The following is an 18,488-nucleotide window of genomic DNA, read 5'->3' as shown; positions in this document are numbered from 1 at the left end:
AAACATCTGCCTCCAATCTACATTCTTCAGTTTTCGCCTAATATTGTGTAATTAGCCTTCCCCCAATTTAGCACTTTCATCTGACACTGACACCTATTTTTATCCATCAGTGCCTTAAAGCTTACTGAATTTTGATCACTGTTCCCAAATTGTTCCCCTACTGAGACATCGGCCACTTGGCCGGGCTCATTCCCCAGTCCTAGATCCAGCATGGCCTCTTTCCTGGTTGGACTGTCTACATACTGTTTCAAGAAACCCTCCTGGATGCTCCTTACAAATTCTGCCCCACCCATGTTCCAAGCATTATGTGAGTTCAAGTCAATATATGAGAAGTTAAAATCATCAACCCTGTTGCCAAAATCTGCCTATATATCTGTTCTTCAATCCCCGCTGGCAGTTTGAGGTCCATAATAAACATGTGTTCTGTGTGGGGGGGTTGTGAAACGGCATCAGAAACAACAATACCAGACACAAGGCTCCCCTAAGTGAGATAGACAGTTTACTTCAGGAGATTAAGTTTGGTGCAGGCACCACAGGAATGGCCCTGCATGGGTAAGAGGCATGGTCAATGCGAGGTCATGTCTGGTGAAGTAGAAAGTTTGGACATGTGTAATGGTCCCGAACGTGCAGACGGGACCGTATGGAAGCTGAAGCTCTCAAATTATGTGGTACAATGCCTGCCTGGCTCCTCAGCAGCCTTTCCGACTGTTCTGGAACCTGTGTGTTTTCCCTGTCCATCAGGCATTAAAGATAATGCAGAGTCTGAGATGGACACATCTGATTCCGCTGCCTCAATGCCTTTGCCACCTGAAAAACAGAATGAGTTTCTTCTGAGATGCTCCAGGTACAAGAGACAAGCTACTGTGCATTATACGACATCCATAGTAGATACACATTTGGAGGAACTTGACCTGGTGCTAAAACACCCCAGGAGGAGCTACAAAAAGAAGAACAGGACGATGTCCTCAAACCCTGAGGGGGAGAAATGTCGTGATTGTAACAAGGTCAGCCAAGTGGACTTCATAAGATATGAGGTAGAATATCATAGAATGACATGGAATACCACAGACTTTGGTTAGACCGCATTTAGAATGTGGTGTTCAATGCTGGTCACTACATTACACAAAGGATGTGGAAGCTTTGAAGAGGGTGCAGAAAAGATTTACCAGGATACTGCCTAGATTGGAGGGTACAAAATATGAGGCTAGAAAAACTCAGATTACTTTCTCTGGAATAGCTGAGCCTGAGGGAAGGCTTGATGGAAATCTGTAAAATTGAGATGCATATATAGGATTGACAGTCGGAATGCTTTTCCCAGAGCTGAAATGCCTAAAACTATGGGGCATGCATTTAAGTGAGGGGGAAAGTTGAAAGAAGATGAGGGGTATGTTTTTTACAGAGTAGTCGGAGACTTGTGGCATTGGGGAGGCGGAGCGTGCTCCAAGCTGAGGGCTGAGCTGGAAGGTAAAGCTATTCAAATGATTTTACTGAGATAAAACTATAAGATGAATTTTATTGTTTAATTTTTCTGGCTTTATTTGTGTTTTGGTCTATTTTCTGTGTTTTAAGATGGTGTCGGAGAGTGGCGACACTGCACAACGTTTCCCTCTATTAATAATGAATATATGTGACAAATCAAATCATAGGTCTCCGTTTGGACCAAAATAACAACCCCCCAATCAGGGAGCTCCGGCTGGCAGATAAGAACAGCAGTGTAAGGACAGCATATGCAGCTTGGGCGATGGGTTCTTGTGGAGGCAGAGAATGCAACAATCAAGATGATCGTGTTAATTACAAAACTTTCTCCATTTGCTTGTCACTGGTTTCCTTACTCTGTCCCTCACCTTATTAATCTTTCATCTTGTTTCCATTTGAGAACAGTCCAGCAGTCTTGCAGAAATGTCGTGATTGTAACAAGGTCAGCCAAGTGGACTTCATAAGATATGAGGTAGAATATCATAGAATGACATGGAATACCACAGACTTTGGTTAGACCGCATTTAGAATGTGGTGTTCAATGCTGGTCACTACATTACACAAAGGATGTGGAAGCTTTGAAGAGGGTGCAGTTAACCCTCTGAAGTTAACCCACCCGAATGGTTTGCTTGGATTCTGTTTCAGATATACACTACTCGAGGTGTTGAGAAATAGAAAATAAAAGTGTGATCTGCTAATCCTCTTGTGAATTTCACAATTTTGAATTTTATTTCCAGATTTTTTTTGTTCTCAGTCCTTGTCTAATAACCTGCTTTGATTGAATCATCAATATTGAATTTTCTTTTTATTTCTCAGCTGGATATTTCTTTCTTCAGAGATTTTCTCAATTTTCTTCGCTTGGAGAATCTAAATCTGTGAATCAGCCTGGATATGCCCAGGCCTTGCTAAAATCCTTTTGAAATGCTATGAATGATACATATTATCAGATATCTGTTCTCAGACAGTGATCTTTACAAGGTTACAGTAATCAAATTTGGCCGAACTGTCACTTGACAACAGCGCCTCCACAAACTATTTTCTTGAAGCACCGACTGCACGGATGCAAATCTTCCCCACGTCAGCCAATCATAGTCACCACTCTTCTGGCTTGATGTTAAAGATAGAGTATATGTTAGGTCACGAGGGTACAAATTGCATTGGAGTAGAATTCTGCTGCTTCTGATGGCCTAAAGCATCTCATTGATAGTCAGCCTTGAGTTGCTGGACCTGGTCAAAATCTATCCGATTTAACAAAATAGTGCCACAACAGTAGAGGATATTCTTAACGTGAAGATGGACTTTGTGTCCATAAAGATTGCATGGTGGTCACTTTTACTGATACTGTCATGGACAGGTGCATGTGTAGCAAATAGATTGAGGTGGTCAGCTGTTTTTCTTCTTGTTGGCTTTCTCATCACCTGCTGAAGATTCAGTCTAGCAGCCACGTCCTTTAAGATTTGGCCTAGTTCATGGTGCTACTGAGTCACTCTTGGTGATGGGCACTTAAGCATTTCTCTCTCCAGCCACAGTACATTCTGGGGGAGGGGCATTGGACAGGAGGGAGTAGAGATAGGGGCAGTGTGGCCTGGAAGTTGGTAATCCAGAAGTTACTTTGCCCATGCTATAGCTAATGCTATGAGACTTCCCGGCATCCAGAGTCAACCGGACTCCCAGGGCAGCTCCCTCTCTTCTGTGCTACCAACTTAGCTGAGTCTGTTCTGCTGTTGGATAGACGTAGCCAGGGATGGTGATGATGTTAACTGGAATATTGTCTGTAAGCTATGATTCTGTGAGTATGATTATGTCACTGTCATTTGATTACTCTGTGAGACATGTCTCCCAATTTTGGCATTAACTCCTATATGTTCGAATAGAGGTCTTTGCAGGGTTGACAGGGTTGTGTTTGCAATTATTGGTTCCACTGTCCAGGTCAGTGTTCTGCCCAACATCATTCCTTCATTTAGGTTTTGTAACAATTCAATATAATGGAGTGGCGGAATTAGCCATTCCAGAGGACAGTTAAAAGTTATTGCTGTGGGTCGGAGTCACATTGTAGGCAACAGTACATAAAACTTAGCAGATTTTCCTTCCCTGAAGTATGTTAGTGAGCCGGATAGAGGTGTTTTTATTTTAAATGAAATTGTCACCATTAGACTAGCTTTCAATTCTGGATTTTATTGAATTCAAATCTCAGCAATTTCCATTTGCAATTCAACACCATATCCCAAGAACATTTCTAAGGGTTCTGAAGAAGAATCACACCAGACTCAAAACATTGTCTGTTTTTCTTTCACCAGATGCTCCCAGACCTACTGAGTTTCTCCAGTATTCTGTGTTCACTTTCAAGGACATTTTCAAGAGACTACTTGACATGGTATTTTGGGTACAGGTCTTTGGCAAATATGGCTTATTCCATTATGAAATGTTTTAGCTGACTCCTTCTTTGGAAGGCATCTGGTTTTAGTTTCAAAGGACCAATTATTGGAGCAGGCACAATAGTGGCTTTCATAATGGCATTTTCCCAACTTGTCTTGTCCTAGTTTTGCTGTCATGGTTTTCATTTATGGACATACTTTCAGGGTACAGGAGGATATGTAACATAGTAACTCCACAAACTATCTGCAAATGTTCTCCCAAATGCTGTTGCACAAATCTTTGACATTGTCTTGACAGAAAGAAATTCAACAAATCTTGTCAATGTTATTCTCATCAGCTTGGCTCAGTAGTCATAATTTTACCTTAAATTTTAAAGATGATATGTTCAAGTTCCATGTTAATATGTAAACTAAGATGGAATTTCACTGTGAAGCCATTGTCCCAGGTGCCTCATGAGTCTCAGAATATGACTAGTGCACTGTGTTGTCAGTTCTCAGAAAGCAAGTCATCAGCAAAGCACTTGGCAAGAAACTGTCCCCAATTCAGTGAGTACTACCGTGGTTAGTATTGACTCTTAATTTGATTCAGACTAGGGTTGTTATTCTTTTCTTCATTTCACTGCAAAGACAAATGAACAATTCAATACCATCTGTATAACAATTGTGATAAATCCTGCTTTAGATGTACATGACTTATGTTGCAAGTCAGCATTCTGTGAAAATAGTAACGTTTAAGAAACAAAGATTTTGCGAAATTTAACTGTGACATCAACTGCATTCAATTCTGCCCAGTAATAGCGGCAGGATTTGTTGCCAGGTTTTCAATCTAACCTCACAGTTTTCAGAGTCACAGTTAGTTGGCAACAAACACAGACACAGAAGCAGACTCCATGATAGGCAGGGCTATGGTACTGCAGAGCTATGGTACCACAGGGCTATACTACTACAGCAGCTGAGGTACACAACTATGTGAGAGCTCAGGGAAGTCCAAAAGCTTTGTGTCGTGATGGCAAAGGGAATTCCAAGGAGCTGTGAAGGACTTGAAAGAAGCCAATGCACAGTCAATGGTTCACTACAGTGGACATGGAAGGTTGAAATGTCCACACAGTGTGTTTGCTTGATGCAATTCAGCAGGTTTGAAGCTGTGTTTAAAAACAAAAAAATCCTCCTCACCTTGAATCTGCGGCCTCTCGTAGTTGACCTTTCCATCCTGGGAAAAGGTCTCTGACTGTTTGCCCTGTCCATACCTCTCAAAATTTTACATATCTCCATCAGGTCACCCTTTAGCTTTCATCTTTCCAGTGAAAACAATTTGAGTTTGTCCAAACTTTCATCATAGCAAAAAGTCTAGGCAACATCCTGATAAACTTTCTCTGCACCCTCCACTGAAGTGTCCAAATCCTCCTGGTAGTATGGCGATTGGAACTGGATGCAATATTCCTAATGAAGTCCAACTAAAGTTTTGTACAGCTATAACATAACTTGCCAACTTTTATATTGATGGCCCAGCCAATGAAGGCAAGCATGCTGTATGCTGCCATAATCACCTTATCCATCTGTGTTGCCCTTTCAGGGATGTGGGGACCTACATCCCTCTGAAAGTTAATGCTCCTAAGAGTTCTGTTATTTATTGTATAAGTCACAACTGAATTTGATCTTCCAAAATGCATCATCTTACATTTAGCCAGATTAAAGTGCATTTGCCATTTTTCTGTCCAAATCTGCAAACTATCTAAATCTTGCTGTATCCTTTAACAGTCCCCATCACTGCTTGCAACTCTACCAATTTTGGTGTCATCCACAAACCTACGAATCAGACTACCTGTGTTTTGCTTCAGATCATTTAGACATACTCATATATATCACAAACAACAAAGGTCCTGGCACTGATTCCTGTGGAATATCGCTAGTTACTGATCTCCATTCTGACAAGCATAATTCCACCATTACTCTGTCTTCTATGACCCAACACTTCCTCTTCCATTACGTTGTCCTGCCTGAGAATATTTACAAATCTTTCCCTAAATTCAATGGCCTTCACATGCCTTTCTTTGGCGAATGACAATGTAAAGTGCTCATTAACGATCTCACCCATTTCCACTGGCTGTGCACATAATCTCCCTCCTTTGTTCTTGACTGGGCCAACTTTCTCCCTAGTTACCCTCTTGCTCCTAATATATGTGTAAAATGACGAGGGATTCTCCTTAACCCTGCTAAGACAAGGACATTTCATAGCCCCTTTTAGCCCTCTGAACTGCCCATTTGAAATCTTTCTTACTTCCTCTATATTCTTCAAGAACTTCATCTGTTATTATTTGCCTGGACCTTATTATGCTTCCTTTTTCTTGACCTAGCTGATGATTTCCCCTGTCATCCAAGGCTCCCGAATATTGCCATTCCTGTCCTTCATTTTCGCAGGAACGTATTTTTCCTGCACTCTAGTCAACTGGTCTTTAAAAGACTCCTAAATGTCAGGTGTGGATTTACCCTCACACAGTCATTCCCAATCAACATTCTTGTTTATAGTTGGCCTTTGCCCGGTTACACCTTCATCCAAGGTCCACTCTTGTCCTTATCCATAAGTAACCAAACTTTTGGAATTATATAGCCACTATTCCCAAATGCTTCCACACTGAAATGGCTAGCACGAGGGGTCATAGTTTTAAGCTGGTTGGTGGAAAGTATAGAGGGGATGTCAGAGGCAGGTTCTTTACGCAGAGAGTTGTGAGAGCATGGAATGCGTTGCCAGCAGCAGTTGTGGAAGCAAGGTCATTGGGGTCATTTAAGAGACTGCTGGACATGTATATGGTCACAGAAATTTGAGGGTGCATACATGAGGATCAATGGTCGGCACAACATTGTGGGCTGAAGGGCCTGTTCTGTGCTGTACTGTTCTATGTTCTATGTTCTATGTTCTATGAAACTTTGATCACCTATTGGGCTCATTTGCCAATATCAGGTCCAATATGGCTCCTTCCCTCCTTGAAACAATGTGTGGATGGTTTTAAAAAAACTCTCCTGGACCCACGTAACAAATTGCTCACCATATAAACCCCTGGCACTAAGGGAGTATCAGTCAATATGGGGGAAATAAAATCACCCACCACAGCAACCCTGTTATTTTCACACCTTTCTGGAATCTGACCACATATTTCTTCCTCAATTTGTTGCTGACAACTGAGAGCTCTGTCATACAATCCCAGCATTGTGATCACACCCTTTATATTCCTGAGGTCTATTCATAATGCCTTGCTGCAAGATACCGCCAGGGTGTCCTCCCTTAACAAAACTATGATATGGTCCCTAACCAGTAATGCAAATCACCCACCTCCTTTACTTCCTCCTCTATCACATATAAAACATTGATATCCCAGAAAGTTATGTTGCCGATCCTATCCCTCTTTCAATTATGTCTCTGCAATAGCAAAAGCATCATAATCGCTTGCATTAATTCAAGTTCTAAGTTTATCTGCCTTACCTGTTACACTACATACATTGAAGCAAATATAGTGCAATCCTTCAATTGTTGAGACAGTCCATGACAGAGCAGCTTTCTTTGAGGAGGAGTTTCAAGGCCAGCAAGTCAAAAATGAAGAATTGTGATACTTTGTGAAATTTAGTGAGATTAGATGACTGGCAGTATCATTCACACCTGCAGGAAATTGCTGAGAAAACTAGGAAATCTGTCTTGATTTGGATTTGATATTTGATGCACATTGCGAGGTGTTCATTTGTGAATGAATAGCCTGTGGGCTATTATACATGTTAACCTTATGGTAATTCTACATGTGAGAATATATTTTAAATCATCCATTGAATTCCTCTTTTAACTTTTTAATTAAGTAGACTTCATTGTTGTTTGTTGAAAAATGTAAAATCTTGTGACCTCATTCTCTTAGTAAGTCCCTGAATCTCACACATTGTTTAATTGTAAAAATGTTACTGGTCCCTAGCCAGTTCAAGCCATAAATTTGGCAGTCTGGTCTGGGTTTATAACACAGTTCACAGGAATATTTAAGACACCCTCAGTGCCTAACCCATGTGTTCATTTATGTTTCCAAGAGCTCCAATGAAGGATTTCCTCAGTGAAATCCTTCATTGGAGCTCTCAGTGCCTAACCCATGGGTTCATTTATGTCTCCAAGAGATCCAATGAAGGATTTCCTCAGTGACAATAGTTTGGAATGTGGGAGGTTGTTCAGCCTCCATTGAGGACATTTGAGATTGCCAGCTCAGTCAGACCATAACAATGTGGCATTTCAAAGATCATTGGAGAAGTAATATAGAGTCACAGTGTAGTTGTACAGAAGGAGGCCATTCCGCTCATCATGCTTGCACCAACTTGTTAAATGAGCTTAATTACTTAGTACCAATCTTCTGCTTTTTCCTCATACCCTTGCACATTAGTTCTATCCAAATAATTACCCAATGCCCTCTTGAATTAATAAATTCATCTGCCTTACCACAATTCCAGGCACTGCATTCCATACCCTAACTATGGGGCAGGTGAACAAGCAGGTGGTGATCAAGCAGCAGTGTTATCATCCTCTAAGAAAAGCAGTCTCTTTACCATGAAGCCATGACCATTATTTTAGTTACAATGTACCCCGATGTTTCACAGGGCAGTTTTTTGCATTCAGTGTGAATTCATTTTGAACCAAGGTAGGAAAATAAATGAAGTTTTAAACCCAGATTATTAATCGTATTAATGAAAAATGTGTTGTATATATTTAATTTATACGTTTATAATGCTTTGTAACCACTTATCAAACTTCTGCCTGAGTGGTAAATTTTGCAGGCTTATTCAGCCCCATATTTCTGACATTCCCTCACCACTGAAATAAGACTAAACAAAAAAACCAAAAGAATTCTGCTTGCTGCAAATTGGAAAGAAAAGCAGAAATTGCTGGAAAACTACTCAGCAGCTTTGGCAGCATCTGTGGAGAGAAATCTGAGATAACACTTCATGTCCAATGACCCTCCTTCATAATGTTCTGAAGAGTCAGTGGATCGAAAACATTGTAGCATAATTTTAATGTCTTTCCAGATACTGCCAGATTTGAAGGATGGGTATGGCAAGTTAGGTGAACCTTAAATGAGTAGGCATGTTATGACCTTGGTCAAAAAGAAGAAGGAAGTATATGCAAGGTCTAGGAAGATGGGACATGACAAAGCCCTTGAAGTATGGAAGGAAAGTAGGAAAGAATTTAAACAGGAATTAGAAGGGCTAAAAGGGGTTATGAAAAGTTAGCACACAGAATTAAGGAGAATCTCAAGGCTTTTTATATATATGAAGCAGGAGGTTAGCCGGGGAAAGGGTCAACCTACCCGAGGATGAAGGAGGGAATCTGTATCAAGCCAGAAGAAGTAATTGAGGTCTCAAACGAATACCTTGTATTGGTATTCACCAAAGAGAAGGAATTGATGGAGGATGATCTCAGGGAACAGAGTGTCGAATTTCTAGGTGGAGTTCCTATTAAAAATGAAGAGGTGTTGTGCGTCTGAAAAAGGTTGATATGTTGTCAGCTCCTGATAGGATCTATCCCAGAATATTGAGGGAGGCAAGAGAACAGATTGAAGCATTGACAGACATCTTGGTATCTTCTCTGGCCATAAGTGAGTGTTGTGCTGTTGCTTAAGAAGGGTAGCAGGGATAATCCAGAAAGTTACAGGCCTGAAAGTATCACGTCAGTGGTAGGGAAATTATTGGAAAAGATTCTCAAGGGTCAAAATCTACGTGCATTTAGAAATAAATGGACTTATTTGTGATAGACAGCATGGTTTTGTGTGAGCGAAGTCATGCCTCACTAACTTGATCGAGTTTTTTCAGGTGACAAAGATGATTGATGAGGGAAAAGCAGTTGATGTCGACTATGTAGACTTCAGTAAAGCCTTTGACAAGGTCCCTCATGGCAGACTGGTACAAAAGGTAAAGTCACATGATATCAGGGGTGAGCTGGCAAGATGGACACAGAACTAGCTTTCTCAAAAGAGACAGAGGGTAGTGGTGGAAGGATGCTTTTCGGAATGGAGGGTTGTGACCGTGGCATTACACAGGGATCAATGCTAGGATCTCTACTGTTCATGGTCTACAAAAATAATTTGGAGGAAAATGTGGCTGGTCTAATTGGTAAGTTTGCAGATGATACAGAGATTGGTAGAGTTGCAAACAGTGAGGAGTATTGTCAGAGGATACTGCTGGATATAGATCAGTTGGAGGCATAGGCAGAAAAATGGCAGATGGAGTTTAATCCGAACCAATGTGAGGTAGTACATTTTGTGAGGTCAAGTACTGGTAGAAATTATACAGTGAATGGCAGAACCTTTAGGAATACTGATATGCAGAGGGGCCTGGATGTGCAGGTCCACAAATCATTGAAGATGGCAGGGCAGGTAAAGTAGTAAAAAGGCCTACAGCATGCTTGCCTTCATTGAAAGAAGCGCTGAGTAAATGTTATGCTGTAGATTTATAGGACTTTATCATAGAACAGAATCATCATAGAATCTCTACAGTGTGGAAACAGGCCCTTCGGCCCAACAAGTTCACACTGACCCCTAGAACATCCCACCCAGCCCCAGCCCCTGCAGCCTAAACATCCCTGAACACTATCAACGATTTAGCATGGCCAATCCACCTAGCCGGCACATCTTTGGACTGTGGGAGGAAACTGGAGCACTTGGAGGAAACCCACATAGACACGGGGAGAATGTGCAAACTCCACACACACACAATCGCCTGAGGTTGGACTTGAACCCATGTCCCTGGTGCTGTGAGGCATCAGTGCTAACCACTGAGCCAGCATGCCACCCTAAACTTTAGTTAGGCCACACTTAGAATATTGCATACAGTTCTGGTCCACACTACCAGAAGGATGTGGATGCATTGGAGTCAGAACAGAAAAGGTTTACCAGGATGTTGGCAGGTATAGGGGGATTTTAGCTATTAAGAAAGACCTGGGTTTGTTTTAACTGGAATGCAGGAGGCTGAGGGGCAACCTGACAGAAGTTCATAAGATTGTGAATGACACGGAAAGAGTGGAAAGTATGAGGCTATTTCCCACCGTGGAGGGGTCTGTTACCAGGGCACTCAGGTTCAAGGTGGGACGGGGCGCGGACAGAATGTTGGGGTGGGGGGTGCAAAATTTAAAGGAGATGAGCAAGGCAAGTTTTTCACACAAAGGTGCCTGGGATGCACTGCCAGAGAAGCAGACACAATAGCAGTATTCAAAAAGCACCTGCACGAATATATGAATAGGAAGGGAATAGAGTGATATGGATCTTGTAAGTGAACACTGTTTTAGTATGGCCAGGCAAAATGTCTCTGTGCAGGCTTGGAGGGCCAAAGGGCCTGTTCCTGCACTGTATTGTTCTTTGTTCTTGTTCAATATAATTCTTCAATGTTAACAGGGTTTCCATATCTACCACCATTATAAGTTCCAGAGCTCACCATCTTCCAGGTATTAAAGTTTTCCTCACATCTCCTCAACCTCTGTGCCTTATCTTAAATCTATGCCTCTGGCCATTGACCTCTCATTAAAGGGAATGTCTTTTCCTATCTACGCCACTCAATTTTACATCCTCAAGATCAAAATCAATTATGTTCTCTCTCAGTCTCCTCTGCTCAAGTCTGTCCAATCCTTCATCATAACTGAAACTATCTAGCCCAGACAATATCCTGGTAAATCTCACTCTCTCCAGTGTAATTATATCCCTTCTATAATACGGATTCCAGAACTGGACAGAATACTTGAGTTGTGACCTGATCAATATTTTACACAATTCCAGCATAACCTACTCTTGCCTGATAAAGACAATATTCCATATGCCTTCTCAACCACCTTATTCACCTGTCCTCATACCATAAGGAACCGGTGTACATGAAGATCTCTCTGATTCTTGATGCTTCCCAGGGTTCTATCTTTAATCATATATCCATAGAAGATAGGAGCAGGAGGAAGCCATATGGTCCTTCGAGCTGGCTCAGCCATTCTTCATGATCATGGTTAATCATCCAACTCAACAGCCTAATCCTGTTTTCTCCCCATATCCTTTGATCTCATTCGCCCCAAGTGCTATATCTAGTCACCTCTTGAATAGATTCAATGTTTTAGCATCAACTATTTCCTGTTATGAATTCCAAAGGCTCAACACTCTGAGTGAAGAAATGTCTCCTCACCTGTCCAAAATTGTCTACCCCTAAATCTCATACTGTGACCCCTGGACACACCCACCATCAAGAACATCCTCCCTGAACTACCCTGTCTAATCCTGTTAGAATTTTATAAGTCTATGAGATTACAGCCCCCCCCCCCGCCACTTCATTGGTCTGAACTCCAGCGAAAACAATCCCAACCTAGTCAACTTCTCCTCATATGTCAGACTGACCATCCCGGAGCCAGGCTGGTAAACTTCGCTGCACTCCCTTGAGTGCAAGAACATTCTTCCTCAGAAGAGAAGACCAAAACTGCACACAATATTACAGGTGTGGTCTCACTAAAGCCCTGTACAGTTGCAACAACACGTTCTTGCTCCTGTACTCAACCTTTCCCAATGAAAGCCAACATATCATTTGCCTTCTTTACTGCCTGCGGCACTTGCATGCTTACCTTCAGCAAACTGGTACGCAAGGATGGCCAGGTCCTGCTGCACAATCCCCTCTCCCAATTGATAAATTTCTTTGGATCCCAAGGACTCTTACCTTTTCTTAGTCTCCAATTGGGATCTCTTAAAATGTCTTGCTGAGGTCCAAGTAGACTACATCAAAATTAATGCTTTCATCTGGATATGTCGTCACCTCTAGAAAAAACAAATCAGTTGGTCAGACATGACCTCACTTTTGTACAGCACCTGAGAGTTCTAGTAATAATGCTTGAATTGTAATGTAGCTGTACATATTGCTATCATGGAGTAAATGATTATGTTATCCAAGAACAGTGCCCCTTCTATGAAGACTCCATTGCAGTGTATCTACTGCTACATATCATTAGATTGACCCTGACACTGATGGCTGCCAACTTCCTAAACAAACCTTACTCTGCCACACACGTTGCCAGATATAGCAGATGCCGTAAAGTGCATCAAATAAGGTCAAACCACACTGGCATTAAGTCCTTGAGGGGGCTTCTTTAAAGCGATAATAATTACCTTGGAAGACCTTGTGCCTCAGATGGAGGTTGTTGGAGGTAGAAGAAAAAACAGGAAAAGTTCTCAACAACAAAGACAAAGTTTCTGGAAAAGCTCAACAGCTCTGGCAGCATCTGTGAAGGAAAAAACAGAGTTAACATTTTGGGTCAGGTGACATTTCCTCAGAACGATGGTGGCTGGGAAACTGTCAGTTTATATGCAGAAAATAGGGGATGGGGATGGGGTAGGGTGTAAACAATAGGACAGAGCCTAAAGACAGAGAAGAGTAGTTGGAGGGACAGAGTTGATAATAATCAGACTCGGATGGTGAATAGTTGTTAATGAGGAGTATTGGTGACTAATAACAGGTAGTGTATATTGGGAGGCTATATGGTAACAAGGCCTGATGTGTGGGTTGGAGGTGGGGACATGGGAGAGTTTAAGCCTGAAAATGATTGAACTCGATATTGAGTCCATTGGGCTGGAGGGTCCCCAAGCGGAAAATGAGGTGTTGTTCTTCCAGCTTGGTTTGAGCTTCGCTAGAACACTGCAGCAAGCTAGAGACAGACATATTGGCCAGGGAACAGGATGGTGCATTAAAGTGGCAGGCAATGGGTAGTTTGAAGTCTTTTTTACAAGCAGAATGTTGATGTTCTGCAAAACAGTCACCTCGTTTCTACTTCGTTTCACCAATTTAGAGGAGACTATATTGTGAGCAGCAAATGTAGTAGACTAGGTTCTGGGAAGTTCAGGAGAAGTGTTGCTTCACCTGGAAAGTATGTTTGGGCCCTTGGATACTGGGGAGGGAGGAGGTAAATGGGCAGGTGTTGCACCTTCGCCAGTTACAGGGGAAGGTGCCGTAGGGCTGTGGGGGGTATTGGGGGTGATGTAAGTGTGGACCAGGGTGTCCTGGAGGGAATGGTCCCTGTGGAAGGCAGACAACGGAGGGGAGTGGAATATGTGTCTGGTGGTGGCATCTTGCTGGAGGTGGCAGAAATGCTGCCTGATGATCTTCTGGATGTGGATGCTGGTGAGATGGAAGGTAAGGACAAAGGGGAACCCGATCACTGTTGAGGGAAGGAAGAGAGGGGGTGAGTGCAGAAGTGCGGGAGATGGGGTCGGACCGGGTTGAGAGTCCTGTCAACCACGGAGCTGAGGAATTCTTGGTTGAAGAAGAAGGTGGACATTTCGGAGGCTCCCTTGTCGAAGTTTGCCTCATTTGAACATATATGACGGAGACAGAGGAACTGAAAGAATGGCATGGAGTCTTTACAGGGAGTGGGATGCAAGGATGTATAGTCCAGGTAGCTGTGGGAATCACTGGGTTTGTAGTAGATATTAGTGGCCAGTCTTTACCCAGAAATGTAAACAGAAGTGTCAGGGAAGGGAAGGGAGGAGTCAGAGATAGATGAGGTGAAAGTGAAGGCAAGGTGGAAATCGGAGGCGAAATTGATGAAGTTTTCCAATTCCAGGTGAGAGAGGTAAGCAGCACCGATGATGTCATTGATGTATCGGAGAAAGAGTTGTGGGTGGGACCGGAGTAGGACTAGAGCAAGGAATGTTCCATGTACCCTATGAAGAGACTGGCCTAACTAGGGCCCATGTGGGTATCCATTGCACCCCACCCCAAGCCAAAGATAATAAGAGTTGTTAGATTAGATTCCCTACAGTGTGGAAACAGGCCCTTCAGGCCAACAGGTCCACACTGCCCCTTGAAGCATCCCACCCAGACCCTATAATCCACACATCCCTGAACACTACGGGCAATTTAGCATGGCCAATCCACCTAGCCTGCACATCTTTGGACTGTGGGAGGAAACCGGAGCACCGAAAGGAAGCCCACGCAGACACGGGGAGGACGTGCAAACTCCACTCAGCCAGTCACCCAAGGCTGGAATTGAACCCGGGTCCCTGGTGCTGTGAGGCTGCAGTGCTAGCCACTGAGCCACCATGAAGTTGTTGAGGGTGAGGATGAGCTCAGCTAAATGGAGGAGGATAGTGGTGGATGGGGATGGTTCAAGTCTTTGCTCCTGGAAGAAGTGGAAAGCCCTAAGGACCCTCCTGGTAGGGAATGGATGTGTAAAGGATTGCACATCCATGGTAAAGAGGAGGCAGCTGGAACTTGCAAACTGGAAGTTTTGAAACCAGCGTAAAGCATTGGAGAAATCATGGATGTACCTGAGCAGGGATTGGACCGGGGAGAGAAGACTGAGTCATGGCAGGGAGAAATAAGTTCTGTGGGGCAGGAGCAGATTGAAACAGTGGTTGTGCATGGACAGTCCTGTTTGTGGACTTTTGGGAGGAGGCAGAAGCGAGCTGTGTGGGGCTGGGGATCTATCAGATTCTTGGGTTCAGGGGTTGGGGAGGAGGGGAGATCAGTTACCATAGTAGATACAAAGGCCTGATGTGTCATGGTCCAGGGCAAGGGAGGAGGAGGTATCAGGAGAAGTTCTCCAGTCCCTTTTGTGCCCAGGTGTTGAAAGAAATTCCCACAATCTGCAAATCTTTGTTCTGAACAACAGCTATTTTCCTGTCTTGTATCAAACTGTACCCACCCCCAGTCTTCACTCTGCCAGAGAGGCCTGATTTGGAGGTTCCCACACAGACATGGAGGCAATGGTCTGAACAGCAATAGGCACCTTGGTCTGGATAACATGCAGGAAAAACGAATATCAAAGAAGTTATTGTAGAAACCCTACAGTTTGGAAACAGGGCCATCCTCAGAGCATACCACCCTAACCCATCCCCCTCCCCTCAATCTACATATCCCTGAACGCTATTGGCAATTTAGCATGGCCAATTCATCTACCCTGCACATGTTTGGGCTGTGGGAGGAAACCAGAGCACCCCAAGGAAACCTATGCAAACACAGGGAGAATTTGCAAACTCCACACAGACAGTCGCTGGAGGGTGGAGTTGAACTCACCTCCCCAATGCTGAGACAGCAGCACTAACCACTCTGCTGCCGTGCTGCTCCAAAACATTAGTATTTGCACCGTGCACAGGCAGAGGACATGATTGAATTTACATAGAACATAGAACAATACAGCGCAGAGCAGGCCCTTCGGCCCTCAATGTTGCGCCGATCTGTGACCAAATCGAAGCCCATCCCCTTACACTATCCCGTTACATTCCATATGCTTATCCAAGGACTGTTTAAATGCCCCTAATGTGGCATTAACAAGCAATTAGACAATTTAGAGACAGTGCAAGTGTCAAGTGAGATGGCATCACATCAGTTTACATATATGCTATGTTTTTGAATGATGCTGTCAAGTAGACAGTATATAGATGAGAGGTCGTAGGGGGGCAAGGAAATAATGAGGAGACATGTGATTTAATTTCAGGACAGCAAGAAACTAAATTATTGCAGATGGTTCCTTAGTTGCAAAACAGGTTAATAAACTCGTTAAAAACCACAAAACCATACACAAAGGTTTATTTATAGAGGAACAGAATTCAAAACTAGGGATGTTTTGCTAAACTTATATAGACACCACGCTTAGTGTTGTGTATTCTGTGTGCTGACTATACTTAAAGGATATATGGCACTAGAGAAGGTGTTAAAAAAACTTAGAAAAATTATGCAAGAATTGGAAGGTTAAAACTACCTGCTAAAGTGAATACATTGAGGAACTTTTCTCTCCAAAACAGGTCACCTAATATCATTCTTTTGGAAGATTTAATAGAGTACTCACAGAACGAATGTTGCCACTTGTGGTGTACAGTAAAACTAAAGGTCATCAATATTAGATTGTCACCTAGAAATCTAACCACAATAAATAAAGTGGACTAAGAGAAAGGCTTTTAAAATATTTATTTACATCTGCTCTTACCCAAAAGAACGAGTTTCAGGTGCACCATCTGTAAATTCCTTGTGTGACTGCTGAACATTTTTGGCCTTACACCCCTGAATTCTATTTGCTTGAGCAACTGTAGGTATTTTAACAATTTTTTCATTTCTTTTCAATTCGGAAGAAAGAACTGCAAATGAAAGAAAACATCTCTTTGTGTTTAAGAACCATTCATGACACAAGAAAAATATAGATATTGATAACCTTGAAAATTGATCACAATTTTAACATAGTGAGAACAATAGGTAATTCTGTACATATGATTACTTTAAATTTCTAGGCAGGTTTACGTTTTTTAATGTTAGGTTATTTTAATCAGTCATTGAATGTCAAAGATTATTGGCATAAAAACATAACAAATAAAATTCAAATTCCTTGCGGCAGAATTAATCGGCCCAAATCTAGTAAAGGACAAATTTTGTGTTTTTACAGTGATCAGCATCCAAGTCAAAGCAAGGCTGCCTATTTATTGCCTCTGCAAAATTTTAAAACAATATTGCATTCATGTTTTGAAGTTGATGGAGAAATCATCGTTTTGTGAGGAATGTGGTAACAAGTTTATCCAGCTCCTGCGTGTGGCCACATGGAAAGGGGCTGCTTATTTTATTCGAGCTAAAATAAAGCATTTTTTATCGAATAATTTAACGACTTAGGCATGGCGAGAGGGAATTCTCGCAGTTCCTTACAGTTTTATGTGTGTTGGTACACAATGTGGGCGGCACGGTGGTTCAGTGGTTGGCGTTGCTGCACTCGATTCCACCCTCGAGCGACTGTGTGGAGTTTGCACATTCTGCCTGTGTTTGTTTTCTCCGGGGTGTTCCGGTTTCCTCCCACAGTCCAAAGATGTGCAGGCGAGGTGGATTGGCTATGCTCAATTGTCCGTAGTGTTCATGGATGTCTAGCTTGGGTGGGATACTCCAGTGTGGACTTGTTGGGACGAACGGCCTGTCCCGACAATACAGAGATTCTATGATCTATTATACCTGTAGTAAAGGAACTAAATACACGTTTCCATGCTCTTTAACGTGAGCAGCACAACCCTCCGCCCCAACCCCAAACGGTATTTAATAACCTGCGGAGCAGTATTTTGTGGCTTCAAATATACCAAGCTCGACAGCACAATCATTGTAAGTAAAGTGTTTGTCTCCACCCACACACACTCTCTCTCTCTCTCTCTCTCTGAGTTTGGATTGGTAGAGGCCGGTTTTTGTTCTGAGCTCTGATCCCGGAAGCGCTGATGCTTGGTATTTTTTCCGTAATGAGCTGTTGTTGAGGCCTTTGAGGAGGTAAGAGCGAGATCCAAGTGATCGGTGGCAGGCTGTTTGACGGGCAGTGGAGACAGACGGTGTTTGCCTGGGCAATGCATACACAGGCTGTTTGGATACTATACGGACATGATATTTGTTGGACAGTGGCGACAGACGTTGTTTGTCTGTGCTGTGTAAACATAGGGTGTTTGAGAAGTATTTACTCAGTGTTTGTCTGGTCGGTGTAGATGGATAACGTGTGTTTGCCTTGAGTTGGAGTTGAGGCTGGGGTGTGCAGTGGAGAATGTCTGGGCTGTCCAAACACATGGTGTTTGTTTGTGCATATGCAATAGGGTGTTTGCCTGTGTAGTATATATATGTACATGATGTTGCTCGAGAAGTGGAGATAAGAAG

The 18,488-nt window shown here is 42.7% G+C and overlaps 1 protein-coding gene and 1 long non-coding RNA gene across 8 annotated transcripts in view; one reads left to right on the top strand and one right to left on the bottom strand.

The window, feature by feature from the left end:
* Positions 1-3,773: 3,773 nt before the first annotated feature.
* LOC125451242 (uncharacterized) lies at positions 3,774-18,097 on the bottom strand. Its single transcript, XR_007247254.2, has 5 exons — positions 17,514-18,097; positions 16,810-16,957; positions 12,995-13,107; positions 12,549-12,646; positions 3,774-4,470 (listed from the first exon to the last, which is right to left on the bottom strand). It is a non-coding gene; the product is annotated as an uncharacterized LOC125451242 (long non-coding RNA).
* Positions 17,640-18,488, top strand: part of zdhhc21 (zinc finger DHHC-type palmitoyltransferase 21) — a 252,814-nt gene continuing 251,965 nt past the window's right edge. For 6 of the 7 annotated variants that reach the window (XR_009445568.1, XM_048528123.2, XM_048528124.2 and 3 more), the window contains exon 1: positions 18,023-18,113. The gene's annotated coding sequence lies outside the window, so the exon portion shown is untranslated. Of the gene's footprint in view, positions 17,955-18,022; positions 18,114-18,488 lie in introns of those variants that run through there. The other variant, XM_048528121.2, reaches the window with a different exon arrangement.

This window comes from Stegostoma tigrinum, chromosome 3 (genome assembly GCF_030684315.1).
Source record: "Stegostoma tigrinum isolate sSteTig4 chromosome 3, sSteTig4.hap1, whole genome shotgun sequence".
In the NCBI taxonomy this organism is placed as follows: Eukaryota; Metazoa; Chordata; class Chondrichthyes; order Orectolobiformes; family Stegostomatidae; genus Stegostoma; species Stegostoma tigrinum.
The sequence above is the reverse complement of the archived record's forward strand: the minus strand, read 5'-3'. Positions and strand labels throughout refer to the sequence as shown.